The following is a 24,043-nucleotide window of genomic DNA, read 5'->3' as shown; positions in this document are numbered from 1 at the left end:
ATGTCATCTCCTCTGGCTGTGACCCCATCCTCTCCATGTCCTCTCTTTCTATCTACATTCTGACCCCATTTTCTCCATGTCCTCTCCTCTGGCTGTGACTCCGTCCTATCCATGTCTCTTTCTATCTACACTCTGACCCCATCCTCTCCATGTCCTCTCCTCTGGCTGTGACCCCATCCTCTCCATGTCCTCTCCTCTGGCTGTGACCCCATCCTCTCCATGTCCTCTCCTCTGGCTGTGACCCCATCCTCTCCATGTCATCTCCTCTGGCTGTGACCCCATCCTCTCCATGTCATCTCCTCTGGCTGTGACCCCATCCTCTCCATGTCATCTCCTCTGGCTATGACCCCATCCTCTCCATGTCCTCTCCTCTGGCTGTGACCCCGTCCTCTCAATGTCCTCTCCTCTGGCTGTGACCCCATCCTCTCCATGTCCTCTCCTCTGGCTGTGACCCCGTCCTCTCAATGTCCTCTCCTCTGGCTGTGACCCCGTCCTCTCCATGTCCTCTCCTCTGGCTGTGACCCCATCCTCTCAATGTCCTCTCCTCTGGCTGTGACCCCGTCCTCTCAATGTCCTCTCCTCTGGCTGTGACCCCATCCTCTCCATGTCCTCTCCTCTGGCTGTGACCCCGTCCTCTCAATGTCCTCTCCTCTGGCTGTGACCCCATCCTCTCCATGTCCTCTCCTCTGGCTGTGACCCCGTCCTCTCAATGTCCTCTCCTCTGGCTGTGACCCCGTCCTCTCCATGTCCTCTCCTCTGGCTGTGACCCCGTCCTCTCCATGTCCTCTCCTCTGGCTGTGACCCCGTCCTCTCCATGTCCTCTCCTCTGGCTGTGACCCCATCCTCTCAATGTCCTCTCCTCTGGCTGTCCATGTCTCCATGTCCTCTCCTCTGGCTGTGACCCCATCCTCTCAATGTCCTCTCCTCTGGCTGTGACCCCATCCTCTCCATGTCCTCTCCTCTGGCTGTGACCCCGTCCTCTCCATGTCCTCTCCTCTGGCTGTGACCCCGTCCTCTCCATGTCCTCCTCTGGCATGTCTCTCTCCTCTGGCTGTGACCCCATCCTCTCCATGTCCTCTCCTCTGGCTGTGACCCCGTCCTCTCCATGTCCTCTCCTTCTGGCTGTGACCCCGTCCTCTCCATGTCCTCTCCTCTGGCTGTGACCCCGTCCTCTCAATGTCCTCTCCTCTGGCTGTGACCCCATCCTCTCTGGCATGTCCTCTCCTCTGGCTGTGACCCCATCCTCTCAATGTCCTCTCCTCTGGCTGTGACCCCATCCTCTCAATGTCCTCTCCTCTGGCTGTGACCCCGTCCTCTCCATGTCCTCTCCTCTGGCTGTGACCCCATCCTCTCAATGTCCTCTCCTCTGGCTGTGACCCCGTCCTCTCAATGTCCTCTCCTCTGGCTGTGACCCCGTCCTCTCCATGTCCTCTCCTCTGGCTGTGATGTCCTCTCCTCTGGCTGTGACCCCTCTCTCTCCATGTCCTCTCCTCTGGCTGTGACCCCGTCCTCTCCATGTCCTCTCCTCTGGCTGTGACCCCGTCCTCTCCATGTCCTCTCCTCTGGCTGTGACCCCATCCTCTCCATGTCCTCTCCTCTGGCTGTGACCCCCATCCAATGTCCTCTCCTCTGGCTGTGACCCCATCCTCTCCATGTCCTCTCCTCTGGCTGTGACCCCGTCCTCTCTTTCTATCTACATCTGACCCCATTCTCTCCATGTCCTCTCCTCTGGCTGTGACCCCGTCCTCTCCATGTCCTCTCCTCTGGCTGTGACCCCGTCCTCCTTTCCTATGTCCTCCTCTCCTCTGGCTGTGACCCCATCCTCTCCATGTCCTCTCCTCTGGCTGTGACCCCATCCTCTCCATGTCCTCTCCTTTGGCTGTGACCCCGTCCTCTCTTTCTATCTACTCTCTGACCCCATCCTCTCCATGTCCTCTCCTCTGGCTGTGACCCCATCCTCTCCATGTCCTCTCTTTCTATCTACACTCTGACCCCATTTTCTCCATGTCATCTCCTCTGGCTGTGACCCCATCCTCTCCATGTCCTCTCTTTCTATCTACATTCTGACCCCATTTCTCCATGTCCTCTCCTCTGGCTGTGACTCCGTCCTATCCATGTCCTCTCTTTCTATCTACACTCTGACCCCATCCTCTCCATGTCCTCTCCTCTGGCTGTGACCCCATCCTCTCCATGTCCTCTCCTCTGGCTGTGACCCCATCCTCTCCATGTCCTCTCCTCTGGCTGTGACCCCATCCTCTCCATGTCATCTCCTCTGGCTGTGACCCCATCCTCTCCATGTCATCTCCTCTGGCTGTGACCCCATCCTCTCCATGTCATCTCCTCTGGCTGTGACCCCATCCTCTCCATGTCCTCTCCTCTGGCTGTGACCCCGTCCTCTCCATGTCCTCTCCTCTGGCTGTGACCCCATCCTCTCCATGTCCTCCTCTGGCTGTGATGTCCTCAATGTCCTCCTCTCTGGCTGTGACCCCGTCCTCTCCATGTCCTCTCCTCTGGCTGTGACCCCATCCTCTCAATGTCCTCTCCTCTGGCTGTGACCCCGTCCTCTCAATGTCCTCTCCTCTGGCTGTGACCCCATCCTCTCCATGTCCTCTCCTCTGGCTGTGACCCCGTCCTCTCAATGTCCTCTCCTCTGGCTGTGACCCCATCCTCTCCATGTCCTCTCCTCTGGCTGTGACCCCGTCCTCTCAATGTCCTCTCCTCTGGCTGTGACCCCGTCCTCTCCATGTCCTCTCCTCTGGCTGTGACCCCGTCCTCTCCATGTCCTCTCCTCTGGCTGTGACCCCGTCCTCTCCATGTCCTCTCCTCTGGCTGTGACCCCATCCTCTCAATGTCCTCTCCTCTGGCTGTGACCCCGTCCTCTCCATGTCCTCTCCTCTGGCTGTGACCCCATCCTCTCCATGTCCTCTCCTCTGGCTGTGACCCCATCCTCTCCATGTCCTCTCCTCTGGCTGTGACCCCGTCCTCTCCATGTCCTCTCCTCTGGCTGTGACCCCGTCCTCTCCATGTCCTCTCCTCTGGCTGTGACCATCCTCCATGTCCTCTCTCTGGCTGTGATGTCCTCATGTCCTCCTCTGGCTGTGACCCCATCCTCTCCATGTCCTCTCCTCTGGCTGTGACCCCGTCCTCTCCATGTCCTCTCCTCTGGCTGTGATGTCCTCTCCATGTCCTCTCCTCTGGCTGTGACCCCATCCTCTCAATGTCCTCTCCTCTGGCTGTGACCCCATCCTCTCCATGTCCTCTCCTCTGGCTGTGACCCCATCCTCTCAATGTCCTCTCCTCTGGCTGTGACCCCATCCTCTCAATGTCCTCTCCTCTGGCTGTGACCCCATCCTCTCAATGTCCTCTCCTCTGGCTGTGACCCCGTCCTCTCCATGTCCTCTCCTCTGGCTGTGACCCCATCCTCTCCATGTCCTCTCCTCTGGCTGTGACCCCGTCCTCTCCATGTCCTCTCCTCTGGCTGTGACCCCGTCCTCTCCATGTCCTCTCCTCTGGCTGTGACCCCGTCCTCTCCATGTCCTCTCCTCTGGCTGTGACCCCGTCCTCTCCATGTCCTCTCCTCTGGCTGTGACCCCGTCCTCTCCATGTCCTCTCCTCTGGCTGTGACCCCGTCCTCTCCATGTCCTCTCCTCTGGCTGTGACCCCATCCTCTCCATGTCCTCTCCTCTGGCTGTGACCCCGTCCTCTCCATGTCCTCTCCTCTGGCTGTGACCCCGTCCTCTCCATGTCCTCTCCTCTGGCTGTGACCCCGTCCTCTCAATGTCCATCCTCTCAATGTCCTCTCCTCTGGCTGTGACCCCATCCTCTCATGTCCTCTCCTCTGGCTGTGACCCCATCCTCTCAATGTCCTCTCCTCTGGCTGTGACCCCATCCTCTCAATGTCCTCTCCTCTGGCTGTGACCCCGTCCTCTCCATGTCCTCTCCTCTGGCTGTGACCCCATCCTCTCCATGTCCTCTCCTCTGGCTGTGACCCCGTCCTCTCAATGTCCTCTCCTCTGGCTGTGACCCCGTCCTCTCCATGTCCCTCCTCTGGCTGTGACCCCGTCCTCTCCATGTCCTCTCCTCTGGCTGTGACCCCGTCCTCTCCATGTCCTCTCCTCTGGCTGTGACCCCGTCCTCTCCATGTCCTCTCCTCTGGCTGTGACCCCGTCCTCTCCATGTCCTCTCCTCTGGCTGTGACCCCGTCCTCTCCATGTCCTCTCCTCTGGCTGTGACCCCATCCTCTCCATGTCCTCTCCTCTGGCTGTGACCCCGTCCTCTCCATGTCCTCTCCTCTGGCTGTGACCCCATCCTCTCCATGTCCTCTCCTCTGGCTGTGACCCCGTCCATGTCCTCTCCATGTCCTCTCCTCTGGCTGTGACCCCGTCCTCTCCATGTCCTCTCCTCTGGCTGTGACCCCTGTGACCCCCTCTCCATGTCCTCTCCTCTGGCTGTGACCCCGTCCTCTCCATGTCCTCTCCTCTGGCTGTGACCCCGTCCTCTCCATGTCCTCTCCTCTGGCTGTGACCCCGTCCTCTCCATGTCCTCTCCTCTGGCTGTGACCCCGTCCTCTCCATGTCCTCTCCTCTGGCTGTGACCCCGTCCTCTCCATGTCCTCTCCTCTGGCTGTGACCCCGTCCTCTCCATGTCCTCTCCTCTGGCTGTGACCCCGTCCTCTCCATGTCCTCTCCTCTGGCTGTGACCCCGTCCTCTCCATGTCCTCTCCTCTGGCTGTGACCCCGTCCTCTCCATGTCCTCTCCTCTGGCTGTGACCCCGTCCTCTCCATGTCCTCTCCTCTGGCTGTGACCCCGTCCTCTCCATGTCCTCTCCTCTGGCTGTGACCCCGTCCTCTCCATGTCCTCTCCTCTGGCTGTGACCCCGTCCTCTCCATGTCCTCTCCTCTGGCTGTGACCCCGTCCTCTCCATGTCCTCTCCTCTGGCTGTGACCCCGTCCTCTCCATGTCCTCTCCATGTCCTCCTCCTCTGGCTGTGACCCCGTCCTCTCCATGTCCTCTCCTCTGGCTGTGACCCCGTCCTCTCCATGTCCTCTCCTCTGGCTGTGACCCCGTCCTCTCCATGTCCTCTCCTCTGGCTGTGACCCCGTCCTCTCCATGTCCTCTCCTCTGGCTGTGACCCCATCCTCTCCATGTCCTCTCCTCTGGCTGTGACCCCATCCTCTCCATGTCCTCTCCTCTGGCTGTGACCCCATCCTCTCCATGTCCTCTCCTCTGGCTGTGACCCCATCCTCTCCATGTCCTCTCCTCTGGCTGTGACCCCGTCCTCTCCATGTCCTCTCCTCTGGCTGTGACCCCGTCCTCTCCATGTCCTCTCCTCTGGCTGTGACCCCATCCTCTCAATGTCCTCTCCTCTGGCTGTGACCCCGTCCTCTCCATGTCCTCTCCTCTGGCTGTGACCCCGTCCTCTCAATGTCCTCTCCTCTGGCTGTGACCCCGTCCTCTCCATGTCCTCTCCTCTGGCTGTGACCCCGTCCTCTCCATGTCCTCTCCTCTGGCTGTGACCCCGTCCTCTCCATGTCCTCTCCTCTGGCTGTGACCCCGTCCTCTCCATGTCCTCTCCTCTGGCTGTGACCCCATCCTCTCAATGTCCTCTCCTCTGGCTGTGACCCCGTCCTCTCCATGTCCTCTCCTCTGGCTGTGACCCCGTCCTCTCCATGTCCTCTCCTCTGGCTGTGACCCCGTCCTCTCCATGTCCTCTCCTCTGGCTGTGACCCCGTCCTCTCCATGTCCTCTCCTCTGGCTGTGACCCCATCCTCTCCATGTCCTCTCCTCTGGCTGTGACCCCGTCCTCTCCATGTCCTCTCCTCTGGCTGTGACCCCGTCCTCTCCATGTCCTCTCCTCTGGCTGTGACCCCGTCCTCTCCATGTCCTCTCCTCTGGCTGTGACCCCGTCCTCTCCATGTCCTCTCCTCTGGCTGTGACCCCGTCCTCTCCATGTCCTCTCCTCTGGCTGTGACCCCGTCCTCTCCATGTCCTCTCCTCTGGCTGTGACCCCGTCCTCTCCATGTCCTCTCCTCTGGCTGTGACCCCGTCCTCTCCATGTCCTCTCCTCTGGCTGTGACCCCGTCCTCTCCATGTCCTCTCCTCTGGCTGTGACCCCATCCTCTCCATGTCCTCTCCTCTGGCTGTGACCCCGTCCTCTCCATGTCCTCTCCTCTGGCTGTGACCCCGTCCTCTCCATGTCCTCTCCTCTGGCTGTGACCCCGTCCTCTCCATGTCCTCTCCTCTGGCTGTGACCCCGTCCTCTCCATGTCCTCTCCTCTGGCTGTGACCCCGTCCTCTCCATGTCCTCTCCTCTGGCTGTGACCCCATCCTCTCCATGTCCTCTCCTCTGGCTGTGACCCCGTCCTCTCCATGTCCTCTCCTCTGGCTGTGACCCCATCCTCTCCATGTCCTCTCCTCTGGCTGTGACCCCGTCCTCTCCATGTCCTCTCCTCTGGCTGTGACCCCATCCTCTCCATGTCCTCTCCTCTGGCTGTGACCCCGTCCTCTCCATGTCCTCTCCTCTGGCTGTGACCCCGTCCTCTCCATGTCCTCTCCTCTGGCTGTGACCCCGTCCTCTCCATGTCCTCTCCTCTGGCTGTGACCCCGTCCTCTCCATGTCCTCTCCTCTGGCTGTGACCCCATCCTCTCCATGTCCTCTCCTCTGGCTGTGACCCCGTCCTCTCCATGTCCTCTCCTCTGGCTGTGACCCCGTCCTCTCCATGTCCTCTCCTCTGGCTGTGACCCCGTCCTCTCCATGTCCTCTCCTCTGGCTGTGACCCCGTCCTCTCCATGTCCTCTCCTCTGGCTGTGACCCCGTCCTCTCCATGTCCTCTCCTCTGGCTGTGACCCCGTCCTCTCCATGTCCTCTCCTCTGGCTGTGACCCCGTCCTCTCCATGTCCTCTCCTCTGGCTGTGACCCCGTCCTCTCCATGTCCTCTCCTCTGGCTGTGACCCCGTCCTCTCCATGTCCTCTCCTCTGGCTGTGACCCCATCCTCTCCATGTCCTCTCCTCTGGCTGTGACCCCGTCCTCTCCATGTCCTCTCCTCTGGCTGTGACCCCGTCCTCTCCATGTCCTCTCCTCTGGCTGTGACCCCGTCCTCTCCATGTCCTCTCCTCTGGCTGTGACCCCGTCCTCTCCATGTCCTCTCCTCTGGCTGTGACCCCGTCCTCTCCATGTCCTCTCCTCTGGCTGTGACCCCGTCCTCTCCATGTCCTCTCCTCTGGCTGTGACCCCGTCCTCTCCATGTCCTCTCCTCTGGCTGTGACCCCGTCCTCTCCATGTCCTCTCCTCTGGCTGTGACCCCGTCCTCTCCATGTCCTCTCCTCTGGCTGTGACCCCGTCCTCTCCATGTCCTCTCCTCTGGCTGTGACCCCGTCCTCTCCATGTCCTCTCCTCTGGCTGTGACCCCGTCCTCTCCATGTCCTCTCCTCTGGCTGTGACCCCGTCCTCTCCATGTCCTCTCCTCTGGCTGTGACCCCGTCCTCTCCATGTCCTCTCCTCTGGCTGTGACCCCGTCCTCTCCATGTCCTCTCTTTCTTTTATTATTTTTTTTTCTGTTTCAAATATTTTTATTAAACACACACCAGAATGGTGTATAGGTATACATGACAGGTATACAATTCTTATCTAAACATAAAAGAGCATACAGGAACAACAAGAACCAGAGTTCTGGGTGCAGAACAAATAATACAAAACACGACATACAAAACAAGGACACGTAGAAAGAAAGAGGGAAGATGCCCCCCCCCCCATCCCCTATTCCCCCCCCCCCCCCCCTCCCAACTGCTCGGGTGGCAGGGCCAGCACACGCTGCCCAAAGGTAGATTAAAATATTACAATTGAGAGTGCGTTAATAAGTACAAATTCACAGCGCCGACTCGTCCATGTAGGAGAGGAAAGGAAAAATTCCACACCAATAACCATGCAAGCTAGAGCATAGGGCAAAGCAGTGGAGTAGTGTACCCTGCGTAGCCTGACATTTATCACATGTAGGGGATGTGTAAGGAAATATCCTATGCAGTTTAGTTTTGTAATAGTGTAATCTGTGTAATACCTTGAATTGTATGAGACGATGTCTGGAATTAATGGAGCATGTGTGGATATACTCCAAGCTCTCTTCCCAGTCTGCCACCGAGATGTCAGTCCCTAGTTCTTCCTCCCATTTTGCCTTGATGGCATCAGTAGAAGGTGTGCTAACAGATTGAAAAGCATTATATAGACGCGATATCAGTTTATCTGAGGTGGGGAATATTTTTATGCATCCGTCAAACATGGAAGGTTTGGCATTCCCAAATGTTGGGAGGTGTTTTCTAACGTAGTCTCTAATTTGTAGGTATCTGAAAAAATTACTTCTGGGAAGATTATAAGTTTCCCTCAGCAGCTCAAAGGAAGCAAAGGTCCCTTCTATGTATAAATCCCCTATGGTACTTATCCCCAACTCTCCCCATCGCTCAAAGGTGTTATCAAGGTTAGAAGGGGCAAAGGAGGGATTCCTGGCGACAGGGAGCATGAATGACATTGGTCTAAGCTCAAAGTGGACTTTAATTTGCTTCCAGATTCGGACTGTGCTATGTGAAATAGGATTGTTACAATAAAGTGACATCTCCAGATTGACAGGCGACAAAATCACAGCGCCAATAGAGAAGGGGTGACACTCCTCACGCTCCATACTAAGCCAGCTGGATGCCGGAAGTACGTCATCCAACAGAAACGTAACAACGCGGAGGTTAGCGGCCCAGTAATAAAATATAAAATTTGGGAGAGACAATCCTCCTTCCATCTTGGATTTACAGAGGTGTTTTTACCTATCCTGTGTGTTTTATAATCCCAGATGAAAGGATTGATAATTGAGTCCAGTTGTTTATGAAAGGATTTAGGTATGAATACTGGGATGTTCTGATATAGGTAGAGCAGTTGTGGGAGGAAGACCATTTTAATGGCATTAATTCTTCCGAGCAGAGAAATTGGGAGAGTTCTCCAAAATAGTATGTTTGCTTTGAGTTTTTGTATCAGAGAGGGGAAATTCTCTTTAAATAGTAAGGAGTATTGTTTGGTAACTACAATTCCTAGGTAGGTACATTTTTCTGAAGATAACTTAAATGGGAGATGTTCTAGCCAGGAGGTATTTTGCGACCGTATGGGCATTAATTCACTCTTGTTCCAATTTATTCTGTATCCCGAGAAGGTACCAAACAAATTGATCACATCAAGAATAGCTGGGATACTAGCCTGGGGTTCTGCTACATAGAGGAGGATGTCATCTGCGTATAGGGAGATCTTATTTAGAGTATCTTTAGTATTATAGCAGTGTATTGCTGCATGAGATCTAATCGTCTGGGCGAGCGGTTCGATAATTAGGGCGAAGAGCATAGGCGACAGCGCACAACCCTGCCTTGTCCCCCTGTTGAGGTTAAATCGGGGTGACAATGATTGGTTAGTGAGTATTCTGGCACAGGGTTCCTATATAAAAGCTGGATCCAATTTATGAACCTATCTCCAATATTAAATTTCTGTAGGACCTTGAATAGATAGGGCCACTCAACTTGGTCAAAGGCCTTTCCTCGTCAAGAGATATGACGGCAAGGTCCACGTTGGGTAACCTCTGAGAATACATAATATTGAAGAGGCGCCTGAGATTGAAGAATGAGTTTCTGTTAGGGATAAAGCCGGTCTGATCCGAATGGACCAATTTGCCAATTAAAGTGCTAAGCCTGTTAGCCAGAGTTTTTGCTAAAATCTTTTGGTCTGTATTAAGGAGAGATATTGGTCTGTATGACCCTACCTGTTCTGGATCTTTACCCTTCTTATGTATAACTGTAATGAACGCTTCGTCCAAAGTAGAAGGGAGAGCTCCATCCTCATTGGCCTGAATCAACATTTTGTGCAGATAGGGGGAGAGCATGTTGCTGAATGTTTTATAGAATTCACCAGGGTATCCATCTGGGCCCGGGGTCTTGCCACTCTTTAGAGATTTAATTGTTTCTCGGATTTCATCAAGAGATATTTCCTTATTCAGGAAGTTAGAATCTTCCTGGTTCAGGGCAGGAAGATTACAGTCCTCCAAAAATGTTTGCATAATTAAGGGGTTAGGATCCGCTTTAGATGTATATAGAGTCTCATAAAACTGCCGGAATCTGTCATTGATGTCTTTGGGGAAGAGAGTAATTCCCCAGATGCAGATTTAACCCTGTGAATCATTCGGTCACTCACATTTTTTCGAAGTTGTCTGGCGAGTAATTTGTGTGGTTTGTCACCAAACTCAAAATATTTTTGCTTGGCATAGAGAAAAGATTTAGCAATTTTAGCTGAGAGAATCTGGTTATATTCAAATTTTAAAGAGGTAATTTTTTTATGTTTCTCCATAGATGGGTGGCTAGCATTCTCCCTATCCAGTAAGTGAATTTGTCCCTCTAGTTCTTCCAGTTTTCCTCTGTTTTGCCTACTCCTGGCAGCCTGAAAGGAGATGATACAGCCTCTCAGATAAGCCTTCAGTGTTTCCCACAATAATGCTGGGGAGGTCTCTGTGTTGTCATTGGTATCAAAGAAAAATTTAATTTGGTCTTTAAGATATTCATAGAATGTTGGTTCTGTGAGGAGCTGAGGATTCAACCTCCAGACCCTCTCGTTTGGTACAATGTCACCCAATCTCAGGGAGAAGGTGAGTGGACTGTGGTCCGAGATTATAATATCATGATACCTCACATTGCAGGTATAGGGGAGTAGTCTAGCATCCAACAAAAAGTAGTCAATTTGAGTGTAAACCTTGTGAACATGAGAGTAAAAGGAGTATTCCCTACCCGCAGGGTTAGCGATCCTCCATATATCAAATAAGTTTGAATTTTTTATGTAGGTATTCAAGAATTGGCTTGAATAGGAGGTAGGGGTTCGCCGGGTAGAGGATCTATCCAAATATTGGTCTAGCACACAGTTAAGGTCCCCTCCAATGACCAGGTTAGTATGGGAGATATCTGGAATCAGGGCAAGGACTCTTTTGAAAAAAGAGGGGTTGTCAATGTTTGGCCCATAGATATTTAGTAGAGTTACTGAGGTAGAGTGGATTTCTCCTATTGCGATCACATACCGGCCCTCTTTATCCGCAATAGTGGTTTTATGTAGAAAGGGAATTCCTTTCCGTACCAGAATCGCTGTGCCTCTCGTTTTGGCAGAGAAGTTAGAGTGATACACTTGCCCCACCCACCTACACTTAAGTCTGCTATGAGAGTTATTCTTCAGATGGGTTTCTTGCAAAAAATATCAGACGAGAGTGCTTTCAAGTGGGCTAGGACCTTGCCCCTCTTAATTGGTTCGTTTAAACCCTTGACATTCCAGGAAGTGAATGTAAGCCCCGCCCTCCTCTCGTTTGTAGTTCCTATGGTGGCCTGCATACCATGTAACTTGATAAAAAGGTAAGAAAGCGCACCAAACCATCACGATCAGCATATGTAGCACCTACACCCGAGCAGTATCCAACCCACCCCTCCCCCCCTGCAAGCACCTTTACTTCCCACCCTGTTCCCCTAATTTCCCCAACACTTACACCCCCATCAACCCACATTTAACAGGCATGTACAAACAGGAGAGAAAAAAAAGGAAAAATAAAAATAATAAACACATTGTCTGGCCGATGCCAAAAAAGCACGGCGCGACCTCGAACAAGAGGTAAAACAAAAATAAAATCCCAACTATACGTTCACCTCTCACTATCCTAGAACTTCTACTAACATATGAACTGAGGAGGCTCCCGCGAGTTAAGTGTTCAGTTAGCATCTAATAAACCTAAACCGAATAAGTTGCAACTTAAACATATTGCGCATTTAAGCGTCATCCTGGGTCAATCCCAGAGATAAGCAAGATATAGCCTCAAGATTATATTGCTTTCTATCTACACACTGACCCCATTCTCTCCATGTCCTCTCCTCTGGCTGTGACCCCATTTTCTCCATGTCCTCTCCTCTGGCTGTGACCCCATCCTCTCCATGTCCTCTCCTCTGGCTTTGACCCCGTCCTCTCTTTCTATCTACACTCTGACCACATTCTCTCCATGTCCTCTCCTCTGGCTGTGACCCCGTCCTCTCCATGTCCTCTCCTCTGGCTGTGACCCCGTCCTCTCTTTCTATCTACACTCTGACCCCATTCTCTCCATGTCCTCTCCTCTGGCTGTGACCCCATCCTCTCCATGTCCTCTCCTCTGGCTGTGACCCCATCCTCTCCATGTCCTCTCCTCTGGCTGTGGCCCCATCCTCTCCATGTCCTCTCCTCTGGCTGTGACCCCATCCTCTCCATGTCATCTCCTCTGGCTGTGACCCCGTCCTCTCAATGTCCTCTCTTTCTATCTACACTCTGACCCTGTCCTCTCCATGTCCTCTCCTCTGGCTGTGACCCCATCCTCTCCATGTCCTCTCTTTCTATCTACACTTTGACCCCATTCTCTCCATGTCCTCTCCTCTGGCTGTGACCCCATTTTCTCCATGTCATCTCCTCTGGCTGTGACCCCATCCTCTCCATGTCCTCTCCTCTGGCTGTGACCCCGTCCTCTCTTTCTATCTACACTCTTACCCCATTCTCTCCATGTCCTCTCCTCTGGCTGTGACCCCATCCTCTCCATGTCATCTCCTCTGGCTGTGACCCCGTCCTCTCAATGTCCTCTCTTTCTATCTACACTCTGACCCTGTCCTCTCCATGTCCTCTCCTCTGGCTGTGACCCCATCCTCTCCATGTCCTCTCTTTCTATCTACACTTTGACCCCATTCTCTCCATGTCCTCTCCTCTGGCTGTGACCCCATCCTCTCCATGTCCTCTCCTCTGGCTGTGACCCCATCCTCTCCATGTCCTCTCCTCTGGCTTTGACCCCGTCCTCTCTTTCTATCTACACACTGACCCCATTCTTTCCATGTCCTCTCCTCTGGCTGTGACCCCGTCCTCTCCATGTCCTCTCCTCTGGCTGTGACCCTATCATGACCCCATTCTCTCCATGTCCTCTCCTCTGGCTGTGACCCCATCCTCTCCATGTCCTCTCCTCTGGCTGTGACCCCGTCCTCTCTTTCTATCTACTCTCTGACCCCATCTCTCCATGTCCTCTCCTCTGGCTGCCCCATCCTCTCCATGCTGGCTGTGACCCCATCCTCTCCATGTCATCTCCTCTGGCTGTGACCCCGTCCTCTCAATGTTCTTTCTATCTACACTCTGACCCCATGACCCCATCCTCTCCATGTCCTCTCTTTCTATCCACTTTGACCCCATTCTCTCCATGTCCTCTCCTCTGGCTGTGACCCCATCCTCTCCATGTCCTCTCCTCTGGCTGTGACCCGTCCTCTCTTTCTATCTACACTCTGACCCCATCCTCTCCATGTCCTCTCCTCTGGCTGTGACCCCATCCTCTCCATGTCCTCTCCTCTGGCTGTGACCCGTCCTCTCTTTCTATCTACACTCTGACCCCATCCTCTCCATGTCCTCTCCTCTGGCTGTGACCCCATCCTCTCCATGTCCTCTCCTCTGGCTGTGACCCCGTCCTCTCTTTCTATCTACACTCTGACCCCATTTTCTCCATGTCCTCTCCTCTGGCTGTGACCCCATCCTCTCCATGTCCTCTCCTCTGGCTGTGACCCCGTCCTCTCTTTCTATCTACTCTCTGACCCCATTCTCTCCATGTCCTCTCCTCTGGCTGTGACCCCATTTCCTCATGTCCTCTCCTCTGGCTGTGACCCCATCCTCTCCATGTCCTCTCCTCTGGCTGTGACCCCGTCCTCTCTTTCTATCTACTCTCTGACCCCATCCTCTCCATGTCCTCTCCTCTGGCTGTGACCCCATCCTCTCCATGTCCTCTCCTCTGGCTGTGACCCCATCCTCTCCATGTCATCTCCTCTGGCTGTGACCCCGTCCTCTCAATGTCCTCTCTTTCTATCTACACTCTGACCCTGTCCTCTCCATGTCCTCTCCTCTGGCTGTGACCCCATCCTCTCCATGTCCTCTCTTTCTATCTACACTTTGACCCCATTCTCTCCATGTCCTCTCCTCTGGCTGTGACCCCATTTTCTCCATGTCATCTCCTCTGGCTGTGACCCCATCCTCTCCATGTCCTCTCCTCTGGCTGTGACCTCGTCCTCTCTTTCTATCTACACTCTTACCCCATTCTCTCCATGTCCTCTCCTCTGGCTGTGACCCCATCCTCTCCATGTCATCTCCTCTGGCTGTGACCCCGTCCTCTCAATGTCCTCTCTCTGGCTTGACCCCTTTCTCCATGTCATCTCCTCTGGCTGTGACCCCATCCTCTCCATGTCCTCTCCTCTCTGACCCCATTCCTCCTGTCCATGTCTCCTCTGGCTGTGACCCCATTTTCCCATGTCCTCTCCTCATGTCTCCATGTCCTCTCCTCTGGCTATCTACATCTACACTGACCCCATTCTCTCCATGTCCTCTCCTCTGGCTGTGACCCCATCCTCTCCATGTCCTCTCTGCTTTGACCCTCTGTCCTCTCCTCTGTGACCCCATCCTCTCCATGTCCTCTCTTTCTATCTACACTCTGACCCCATCCTCTCCATGTCCTCTCCTCTGGCTGTGACCCCGTCCTCTCTTTCTATCTACACTCTGACCCCATTCTCTCCATGTCCTCTCCATGTCCTCTCCATGTCCTCTCTGGCTGTGACCTTTCTATCTACACTCTGACCCCATCCTCTCCATGTCCTCTCCTCTGGCTGTGACCCCATCCTCTCCATGTCCTCTCCTCTGGCTGTGACCCCGTCCTCTCTTTCTATCTACACTCTGACCCCATTCTCTCCATGTCCTCTCCTCTGGCTGTGACCCCATCCTCTCCATGTCCTCTCCTCTGGCTGTGACCCCGTCCTCTCTTTCTATCTACTCTCTGACCCCATTCTCTCCATGTCCTCTCCTCTGGCTGTGACCCCGTCCTCTCCATGTCCTCTCCTCTGGCTGTGACCCCGTCCTCTCCATGTCCTCTCTTTCTATCTACACTCTGACCCCATCCTCTCCATCTCCTCTCCTCTGGCTGTGACCCTGTCCTCTCCATGTCCTCTCTTTCTATCTACACTCTGACCCCATCCTCTCCATGTCCTCTCCTCTGGCTTTGACCCCGTCCTCTCTTTCTATCTACACACTGACCCCATTCTTTCCATGTCCTCTCCTCTGGCTGTGACCCCATCCTCTCCATGTCCTCTCCTCTGGCTGTGACCCCGTCCTCTCTTTCTATCTATTCTCTGACCCCATCCTCTCCATGTCCTCTCCTCTGGCTGTGACCCCATCCTCTCCATGTCCTCTCCTCTGGCTGTGACCCCATCCTCTCCATGTCCTCTCCTCTGGCTGTGACCCCGTCCTCTCTTTCTATCTACTCTCTGACCCCATTCTCTCCATGTCCTCTCCTCTGGCTGTGACCCCGTCCTCTCCATGTCCTCTCCTCTGGCTGTGACCCGTCCTCTCTTTCTATCTACACTCTGACCCCATCCTCTCCATGTCCTCTCCTCTGGCTGTGACCCCATCCTCTCCATGTCCTCTCCTCTGGCTGTGACCCCGTCCTCTCTTTCTATCTACACTCTGACCCCATTCTCTCCATGTCCTCTCCTCTGGCTGTGACCCCATCCTCTCCATGTCCTCTCCTCTGGCTGTGACCCCGTCCTCTCTTTCTATCTACTCTCTGACCCCATTCTCTCCATGTCCTCTCCTCTGGCTGTGACCCCGTCCTCTCCATGTCCTCTCCTCTGGCTGTGACCCCGTCCTCTCCATGTCCTCTCTTTCTATCTACACTCTGACCCCATCCTCTCCATCTCCTCTCCTCTGGCTGTGACCCTGTCCTCTCCATGTCCTCTCTTTCTATCTACACTCTGACCCCATCCTCTCCATGTCCTCTCCTCTGGCTGTGACCCCGTCCTCTCCATGTCCTCTCCTCTGGCTGTGACCCCATCCTCTCCATGTCCTCTCCTCTGGCTGTGACCCCATCCTCTCCATCTCCTCTCCTCTGGCTGTGACCCTGTCCTCTCCATGTCCTCTGCTCTGGCTGTGACCCCATCCTCTCCATCTCCTCTCCTCTGGCTGTGACCCTGTCCTCTCCATGTCCTCTCTTTCTATCTACACTCTGACCCCATCCTCTCCATGTCCTCTCCGCTGGCTGTGACCCCATCCTCTCCATGTCCTCTCCCTTGGCTGTGACCCCATCCTCTCCATGTCCTCTCCTCTGGCTGTGGAGAGAGTGATCTCTGGGATGGAGGTGACATGTTCTGTCCATTAGGGCTGGTATGACAGTCTGTCACAGCATCAGTATTGTCATGACTGTCTTGTGATGATCCAAATACAGTAGGTCAGATCAGCTTTGCAGAGGGGGACGAGGGAAGTGGTTGGGGTTAACACCTCACACCCTGTTGTAAAATCAAGGACAGGACATTCAGCATCTCATCTCCAATGTTCACCAGAGGAATGTGCCTTTGTTTTCAAATAAATCGTCTTCAGGATCCGCCACTTTTTTTTCCAATTTTCGCCTAAAATGGCATACCCAAATCTAATTGCCTATAACTCAGGCCCTGAAGCAAGGATATGCATATTCTTGGTATCATTTGAAAGGAAACACTTTGAAGTTTGTGGAAATGTGAAAGGAATGTAGGAGAATATAACACATTAGATCTGGTAAAAGATAATACAAAGAAAAAAACTATCTTTCTTTTGTATTTATTTTGTACCATCATATTTTAAATGCAAAAGTGAGGCCGTAATGTATTATTCCAGTCCAGCTGCAATTTATATTTTGGCCACTAGATGGCAGCAGTGTATGTGCAAAGTTTTAGACTGATCCGATGAACCATTGCATTTCTGTTCAGAATGTTGTATCAAGACTGCCCAAATGTGCCTAATTTGTTTATTAATAACTGTTCATGTTTAAAACTGTGCCTCTCCTCAAACAATAGCATGGTATTATTTCACTGTAATAGCTACTGGAAATTAGACAGTGCAGTTAGATTAACAATAATTTAAGCTTTCTGCCAATATGAGATATTTTTTAATATATATTTTTTTATTTCACCTTTATTTAACCAGGTAGGCTAGTTGAGAACAAGTTCTCATTTGCAACTGCGACCTGGCCAAGATAAAGCATAGCAGTTCGACACATACAACCACACAGAGTTACACATGGAAAGAACAAAACACACAGTCAATAATACAGTAGAAAAAAAAGTCTATATACAGTGAGTGCAAATGAGGTCAAATAAGGGAGTTAAGGCAATAAATAGGCCATGGTGGCGAAGTAATTACAATATAGCAATTAAACACTGGAATGGTAGATCTGCAAAAGATGGATGTGCAAGTAGAGATACTGTGGTGCAAAAGGAGCAAAATAAATAAATACAGTGGGGATGAGGTAGATAGATGGGCTTTATACAGATGGGCTATGAACAGGTGCAGTGATCTGTGATATGTCTATGTCCTGGGAAATGTTCTTGTTACATAGAACCTCATGCTAATTGCATTAGCCTACGTTAACTCAACCTCATGCTAATTGCATTAGCCTACGTTAACTCAACCTCATGCTAATTGCATTAGCCTACGTTAACTCAACCTCATGCGTTAACTCAACCTCATGCTAATTGCATTAGCCTACGTTAACTCAACCTCATGCTAATTGCATTAGCCTACGTTAACTCAACCTCATAACTCAACCTCATGCATTAGCCTACGTTAACTCAACCTCATGCTAATTGCATTAGCCTACGTTAACTCAACCTCATGCTAATTGCATTAGCCTACGTTAACTCAACCTCATGCTAATTGCATTAGCCTACGTTAACTCAACCTCATGCTAATTGCATTAGCCTACGTTAACTCAACCTCATGCTAATTGCATTAGCCTACGTTAACTCAACCTCATGCTAATTGCATTAGCCTACGTTAACTCAACCTCATGCTAATTGCATTAGCCTACGTTAGCTCAACTGTCCCGTGGAAGGTACACCGATCCTGAAGAAGAGGCGGTGGGGAGCGGTGATATCGCAGGTTACCTTCCACGCTGTATCACAACCGGCCGTGATTGGGAATCCCATAGGGCGGCGCACAATTGGCCCAGGGTCATCCGAGGTTGGGCAAGGTAGGCCGTCATTGTAAATAAGAATGTGTTCTTAACTGACTTACTGAGTTATATATATATATATATATTTAAATCCGACCTGCTCCTTAAAGTTGGCAGTTTTGTTTAAAAACAATATTTTGCTCAAAACGTATTGTTTTACCATTAAGTGTGTGTACATTACTGTAATTATACTCATTAAGTGTGTGTACATTAAAGTTGGATATTGTTTTGTTTAAAAACAATATTTTGCTCAAAACTTGGGATATTGTTTTTGTTTTACCTGTAATTATTATAGTGTGTGTACATTACTGTAATTATACTTGGGATATTGTTTTACCATTAAGTGTGTGTACATTACTGTAATTATACTTGGGATATTGTTTTACCATTAAGTGTGTGTACATTACTGTAATTATACTTGGGATATTGTTTTACCATGAAGTGTGTGTACATTACTGTAATTATACTTGGGATATTGTTTTACCATTAAGTGTGTGTACATTACTGTGATTACACTTGTGATATTGTTTTACAACAAGAAAAGTAAATACATTGCTGGACTGGAAGTGTTTGGAAATGAAAGGCGTGTCTGAGGTGAGTCTGGCTGGGTGGTGGTGTCAGGAGAATGAGACTGCCTACCATGGAATAATGGAATAATGGATCTCTCAACGGGAGAATGAGACTGTCTACCATGGAATAATGGAATAATGGATCTCTCAACGGGAGAATGAGACTGTCTACCATGAAACAATGGAAGAATGGATCTCTCACCAGGAGAATGAGACTGTCTACCATGAAACAATGGAATAATTAACCTCTCAACAGGAGAATGAGACTGTCTACCATTAAACAATGGAATAATGGATCTCTCAACGGGAGAATGAGACTGTACCATGAAACAGTGGAATAATGGATCTCTCAACAGGAGAATGAGACTGTCTACCATGAAACAGTGGAATAATGGATCTCTCAACGGGAGAATGAGACTGTCTACCATGAAACAGTGGAATAATGGATCTCTCAACAGGAGAATGAGACTGTACCATGAAACAATGGAATAATTCACCTCTCAACAGGAGAATGAGACTGTCTACCATGAAACAGTGGAATAATGGATCTCTCAACGGGAGAATGAGACTGTCTACCATGAAACAGTGGAATAATGGATCTCTCAACAGGAGAATGAGACTGTCTACCATGAAACAATGGAATAATGGATCTCTCAACGGGAGAATGAGACTGTCTACCATGAAACAATGGAATAATTCACCTCTCAACAGGAGAATGAGACTGTCTACCATGAAACAGTGGAATAATGGATCTCTCAACAGGAGAATGAGACTGTCTACCATGAAACAATGGAATAATGGATCTCTCAACGGGAGAATGAGACTGTCTACCATGAAACAATGGAATAATTCACCTCTCAACAGGAGAATGAGACTGTCTACCATGAAACAGTGGAATAATGGATCTCTCAACGGGAGAATGAGACTGTCTACCATGAAACAGTGGAATAATGGATCTCTCAACAGGAGAATGAGACTGTACCATGAAACAATGGAATAATTCACCTCTCAACAGGAGAATGAGACTGTCTACCATGAAACAGTGGAATAATGGATCTCTCAACGGGAGAATGAGACTGTCTACCATGAAACAGTGGAATAATGGATCTCTCAACAGGAGAATGAGACTGTCTACCATGAAACAATGGAATAATGGATCTCTCAACGGGAGAATGAGACTGTCTACCATGAAACAATGGAATAATTCACCTCTCAACAGGAGAATGAGACTGTCTACCATGAAACAGTGGAATAATGGATCTCTCAACGGGAGAATGAGACTGTCTACCATGAAACAATGGAATAATGGATCTCTCAACAGGAGAATGAGACTGTCTACCATGAAACAATGGAATAATGGATCTCTCAACAGGAGAATGAGACTGTCTACCATGGAATAATGGATCTCTCAAAAGGAGAATGAGACTGTCTACCATGGAATAATGGATCTCTCAACAGGAGAATGAGACTGTCTACCATGAAACAATGGAAGAATGCACCTCTCAACAGGAGAGCTCAGTGTTTAGAAACAGGCTTGAAGTGGTATGAGGTGGCTGGTTGAGTGGCGTGGTACCAGGTGAAGGATACTTGTCTGTTGTAGTCTGAGTGGTTTGTGGATTGATTGCGTAGGTTTGCATTATATGGAACAATACCCCCATCCCTCTAAAGGCCAGAGAGAATGTTATGCTCAGTGGTTAGAAACACGACTGCAGTGGTAACTGATGCTGTCAGAGTGGTGTGTGGATGGATAGATAACACTGAAGCCTGCTGGACCCTACTGTCAGAGTGGTGTGTGGATGGATAGATAACACTGAAGCCTGCTGGACCCTACTGTCAGAGTGGTGTGTGGATGGATAGATAACACTGAAGCCTACTGGACCCTACTGTCAGAGTGGTGTGTGGATGGATAGATAACACTGAAGCCTGCTGGACCCTACTGTCAGAGTGGTGTGTGGATGGATAGATAACACTGAAGCCTACTGGACCCTACTGTCAGAGTGGTGTGTAGATGGATAGATAACACTGAAGCCTGCTGGACCCTACTGTCAGAGTGGTGTGTGGATGGATAGATAACACTGAAGCCTGCTGGACCCTACTGTCATAGATAACACTGAAGCCTGCTGGACCCTACTGTCATAGATAACACTGAAGCCTGCTGGACCCTACTGTCATAGATAACACTGAAGCCTGCTGGACCCTACTGTCAGAGTGGTGTGTAGATGGATAGATAACACTGAAGCCTGCTGGACCCTACTGTCAGAGTGGTGTGTAGATGGATAGACAACACTGAAGCCTGCTGGACCCTACTGTCATAGATAACACTGAAGCCTGCTGGACCCTACTGTCAGAGTGGTGTGTGGATGGATAGACAACACTGAAGCCTACTGTCAGAGTGGTGTGTAGATGGATAGATAACACTGAAGCCTGCTGGACCCTACTGTCAGAGTGGTGTGTGGATGGATAGATAACACTGAAGCCTGCTGGACCCTACTGTCATAGATAACACTGAAGCCTGCTGGACCCTACTGTCAGAGTGGTGTGTGGATGGATAGACAACACTGAAGCCTACTGTCAGAGTGGTGTGTAGATGGATAGATAACACTGAAGCCTGCTGGACCCTGCTGTCAGAGTGGTGTGTAGATGGATAGATAACACTGAAGCCTGCTGGACCCTGCTGTCAGAGTGGTGTGTAGATGGATAGATAACACTGAAGCCTGCTGGACCCTGCTGTCAGAGTGGTGTGTGGATGGATAGATAACACTGAAGCCTGCTGGACCCTACTGTCAGAGTGGTGTGTGGATGGATAGATAACACTGAAGCCTGCTGGGCCCTACTGTCAGAGTGGTGTGTAGATGGATAGATAACACTGAAGCCTGCTGGACCCTACTGTCAGAGTGGTGTGTAGATGGATAGACAACACTGAAGCCTGCTGGACCCTACTGTCATAGATAACACTGAAGCCTGCTGGACCCTACTGTCAGAGTGGTGTGTGGATGGATAGACAACACTGAAGCCTGCTGGACCCTACTGTCATAGATAACACTGAAGCCTGCTGGACCCTACTGTCAGAGTGGTGTGTAGATGGATAGATAACACTGAAGCCTGCTGGACCCTACTGTCAGAGTGGTGTGTAGATGGGTAGATAACACTGAAGCCTGCTGGACCCTACTGTCAGAGTGGTGTGTGGATGGATAGATAACACTGAAGCCTGCTGGACCCTACTGTCAGAGTGGTGTGTAGATGGATAGATAACACTGAAGCCTGCTGGACCCTACTGTCAGAGTGGTGTGTAGATGGATAGACAACACTGAAGCCTGCTGGACCCTACTGTCATAGATAACACTGAAGCCTGCTGGACCCTACTGTCAGAGTGGTGTGTGGATGGATAGACAACACTGAAGCCTACTGTCAGAGTGGTGTGTGGATGGATAGATAACACTGAAGCCTGCTGGACCCTACTGTCATAGATAACACTGAAGCCTGCTGGACCCTACTGTCAGAGTGGTGTGTGGATGGATAGATAACACTGAAGCCTGCTGGACCCTACTGTCAGAGTGGTGTGTAGATGGATAGACAACACTGAAGCCTGCTGGACCCTGCTGTCAGAGTGGTGTGAGTGTATGGATAGATAACACTGAAGCCTGCTGGGCCCTACTGTCAGAGTGGTGTGTAGATGGATAGATAACACTGAAGCCTGCTGGACCCTGCTGTCAGAGTGGTGTGAGTGTATGGATAGATAACACTGAAGCCTGCTGGGCCCTACTGTCAGAGTGGTGTGTAGATGGGTAGATAACACTGAAGCCTGCTGGACCCTACTGTCAGAGTGGTGTGTAGATGGATAGATAACACTGAAGCCTGCTGGACCCTGCTGTCAGAGTGGTGTGTAGATGGGAACTAAACACTATTAAACTAGATAGATGTCTGAGTGTGGAACTAAACACTATTAAACTAGATAGATGTCTGTCTGAGTGGAACTAAACACTATTAAACTGGATAGATGTCTGTCTGAGTGTATGGAACTAAACACTATTAAACTAGATAGATGTCTGTCTGAGTGGAACTAAACACTATTAAACTGGATAGATGTCTGTCTGAGTGTGGAACTAAACACTATTAAACTGGATAGATGTCTGTCTGAGTGTGGAACTAAACACTATTAAACTGGATAGATGTCTGTCTGAGTGTGGAACTAAACACTATTAAACTGGATAGATGTCTGTCTGAGTGTGGAACTAAACACTATTAAACTGGATAGATGTCTGTCTGAGTGTGGAACTAAACACTATTAAACTAGATAGATGTCTGTCTGAGTGGAACTAAACACTATTAAACTGGATAGATGTCTGTCTGAGTGTGGAACTAAACACTATTAAACTAGATAGATGTCTGTCTGAGTGTGGAACTAAACACTATTAAACTAGATAGATGTCTGTCTGAGTGGAACTAAACACTATTAAACTAGATAGATGTCTGTCTGAGTGTATGGAACTAAACACTATTAAACTAGATAGATGTCTGAGTGTGGAACTAAACACTATTAAACTAGATAGATGTCTGTCTGAGTGGAACTAAACACTATTAAACTGGATAGATGTCTGTCTGAGTGTGGAACTAAACACTATTAAACTGGATAGATGTCTGTCTGAGTGTATGGAACTAAACACTATTAAACTGGATAGATGTCTGTCTGAGTGTATGGAACTAAACACTATTAAACTGGATAGATGTCTGTCTGAGTGTGGAACTAAACACTATTAAACTGGATAGATGTCTGTCTGTGTGGAACTAAACACTATTAAACTGGATAGATGTCTGTCTGAGTGGAACTAAACACTATTAAACTAGATAGATGTCTGTCTGAGTGGAACTAAACACTATTAAACTAGATAGATGTCTGTCTGAGTGTGGAACTAAACACTATTAAACTGGATAGATGTCTGTCTGAGTGTATGGAACTAAACACTATTAAACTGGATAGATGTCTGTCTGAGTGTGGAACTAAACACTATTAAACTGGATAGATCTCTCTGTCTTATTGGCTTTGAATCATATCATATTTTCTCTTCTCAAAATGGTGTTTATTTCTGAAAAGTATTTACACATGACTTGACGCAAGTCCTGGATGCAGTGTGTGTGTGTGTGTGTGTGTGTGTGTGTGTGTGTGTGTGTGTGTGTGTGTGTGTGTGTGTGTGTGTAACGCAGTTCTTTAGAAGTACTCCTGGTTTGTTTTTCCAAATGTGTTATTCTGCCTAAGGGAGAGACCAGATGAGAGACAGGATGAGAGAGGGAGAGACAGGATGGGAGAGACAGGATGAGAGAGACAGGATGAGAGAGGGAGAGACAGGATGAGAGACAGGGAGAGACAGGATGAGAGAGGGAGAGACCGGATGAGAGACAGGGAGAGACAGGAT

Source organism: Oncorhynchus nerka, linkage group LG2 (genome assembly GCF_034236695.1).
Source record: "Oncorhynchus nerka isolate Pitt River linkage group LG2, Oner_Uvic_2.0, whole genome shotgun sequence".
Taxonomy (NCBI): Eukaryota; Metazoa; Chordata; class Actinopteri; order Salmoniformes; family Salmonidae; genus Oncorhynchus; species Oncorhynchus nerka.
The sequence above is the reverse complement of the archived record's forward strand: the minus strand, read 5'-3'. Positions refer to the sequence as shown.